Genomic DNA, 2911 nt, shown 5'->3' with positions numbered 1-2911 from the left:
GAGGGGTAAACAACCAGTCCTTCCTCTCTAATTTCTATTTTATCTCATCATCTACCTTGATACACTTCTAGAACTTTCCTTTTAGCTTTTCCTGTTTTAAGCAATTTCCACAATGCTTGAGTATAGTGCCTTTCCTCGAAAAGCAATGACAATTCCCCAGCTCCTTCTGAGACCTATGGGGAGCACTTATAATAGAGTCACTTTAGAAAAATCACTTCAATTAGATAATGGCCTTTTCACTGAGACATTAACATGTCCTATGAGACCTACTAGCTGATCCCACAAGGTCCAAGTGACTCTGAATTAAGTTTTTTAAAGCCTACGCTGAGTTCTCTGTTTTAAACTGTTACAGCAGTTATTGGAGAGGGAGATCCTTATTTTCTTCATGGAAGATGAGGCATGTTCACTCTCATGTGTTGTAGTTTTCTCTAAGTCTGTGCCTGGGGTATGCTGCTATATAGAACTTAGTCTGTATACCTCTGTTTCAGCTGCAAGAGCCAAAGACTGCCTAAACTGATAGAGTACTCCCCCAGTTTGGGGACCACTACCACCCCATGAAAATATGGATGGAATCACCTAGCTCTTCTAACTTTGCACCCAATATATTTTCAGTTCCTGTCTTTGGTTGTTTCCTAAACTTGACCTGGGTGTAAGATGAGAGTAGTGTGTGTTGAGACTTAAAACAGGCACTAGTGAGCTTTGATTCCCTGCTACTCATTCCTTAATGAACTGGGCTCTTCATTCATAGCAGTCTGTCTATAGGAAGGTATGTGTGGAAGGTGTCTAGAGAGAAGACACGCCTGCCAATGGAGCCAGCTGCAAGCTGACGTTCCTGGAAGGTCACTGGATTGCAGGCAGCTAGAGTGTTTAAGATTCTGGGTATAAATTGTAGAGAATGTTTTTCAAAGATCCCTTCAATATGGATTGATCCTGTAATGGAAACATACCTGCGAGCTCAGGCTCAGACTTGTCCTTTAGTATTGTTCTACTTTAATATGCATGTGTGTTTCAATAAAGCTTTCTCACCTGAGTGTGTACATTTGTGAGTTCTGCAGATGCTTTTGTCTCTGTTGCCATGGTCACAGTTTGAAGATCAGAACCAGAGAAATGAATGCGCCTCACTATACTGGAAGAAAGTCTGCTATTTCCCACACTGCTGCCTGATACTTTTGCTGAGCTCATACTCCTTGTTTTATATGATTGCAATTTTAAAGTAGCACTGTTCTTTTCCCTCTTGGGTACCAATAGAAGCTGGCCTTTGTGTCTGTAGGCTCCTCGCTAGAGGAAGAAGAGAGATATACATACACTATGCCACCAGTACTTCTTTCTAGATTATTCATTTTCTCTGGGTGGTTGATATTTTTCTTCATCTCTCTATCATTTAGATTTGAGAGCTAAATCATAGATGCTAGACAACTTGTCTTTGAAATAAGGCCCCTAGTTTCTAGCTCAAGTGATTCTTGGCCTCTGTGGAAAAAAGCATATTTGCAAAAACAAAAATGAGTCTTGTACACAAAGTTTGGGATAATATTGCCTGACTCCAACACCTTGTGAAGTAGGAAATTTGCTCTTCTTGCAGCTGAAGAAACATGAGCTCCTTGCCATATGACAGTCTTGGATTTTGAATTCAGGTCTAACTCTACCAGATTGCCTCCTGTGAGAAGGATATATGTCAAGGGCAAAGCATTGAGGAAAAGGGTGGTGGCTCTTATCTTAAAATACCACAGAGAAATAGAATTAATTTACAAAGGAGGACAATAAGAACGCTTTGGTATCGCCAAACCAGCACAGTGACAACATAGCTTGTGCTTCTGCATGTATGTGTGAGAGAGCTTAGAGGAGAGGGGGGAGGAAAGAGGGGAGTGGCAAAAACAAAAACAAACCAAAACCAAACCAAACCAAACAAAAACTGGGAGAGCAGGACAGAGAAGACAACAGGAGGGAGGGCAAAGGGAGCTGCATAGAAGGAATTAATGGTGTTTGTTGTGCCAGCCCCCTTGTGTCTGACTGGCTGTGTCCCTGACACTACTCCTGTCTCTTTCCTCTACTTGGATTTCTGAAGTCATAACCTATAAAGGACTACCAAGGAGGTTAAGGGCGCAACCTACCTAAGGAAGTCAAGAAGGATTTGGTTACTCAAAATGAAAACAAAATACCCCCCACCAAAGTTGTTCTAAGGTTTACTTGCTTGGAACATTTCCATGCAAGGGTCAGGCCCAGCTGGGCACCTTATGTAGGAGGCAGTTGGGTCCAGTGTTACCTTCTGGGCCTTTGATCTGCTAGCATGTCCTGGCTTGCCACGTGAAGTGCTAGAGTGAAGACAAGGAGAAGGTTTATCTTTTCCAAGGCTGAGCAGAAATTTCCTACATGAACTCACTGTATTACCCCTTCTGCCAGTTGTCTGATTTGCCTTTAGCCTTTCCAAATTCCGTGTTTCTCTCAAGAGACAATGGAGGAGGACACTTCCCCGTCTTCAAGGTCTGATCGTTTCTTCCATGTTCTACTCCACTAGGCAACTGGCTGACTTCTTGCCTTGCTTGCCTCTTAATTCTGAGACTTCCAATAAAACCCCAGTTAAAATTGCTTCTCTTTGATTTACCGCTGCCCCTGTGCGTAAGCTGTGGGCTTGTGATTTACGCCTTATCACTCTGCTTTAAGGAGAAATTTTCTGGGCTAAGAGCCTTTCATTTTGCTCCTTCCTCCTGGGACTCCTGTGAACACTGTATCCACAGAAGATAGAACCCTTCCCTTAGCATGTTCAGTCCTCTCTTAATGGGAAGTAGAAAAAGAAGCCGCCGTCAGATGGCAGTGGAACTTGGTTGCTATTGTTTATCTCGCACTGCCACTTACTAGTTGTTAGGGTCTCAGCATTGCCTTGCCTCTCCAGGATTCAACTCCTTCACCAGTAAAT

The sequence above is a fragment of the Micromys minutus genome, assembly GCF_963924665.1.
Source record: "Micromys minutus genome assembly, chromosome: X".
Lineage (NCBI taxonomy): Eukaryota > Metazoa > Chordata > Mammalia > Rodentia > Muridae > Micromys > Micromys minutus.
This window is presented reverse-complemented; position numbering follows the sequence as displayed.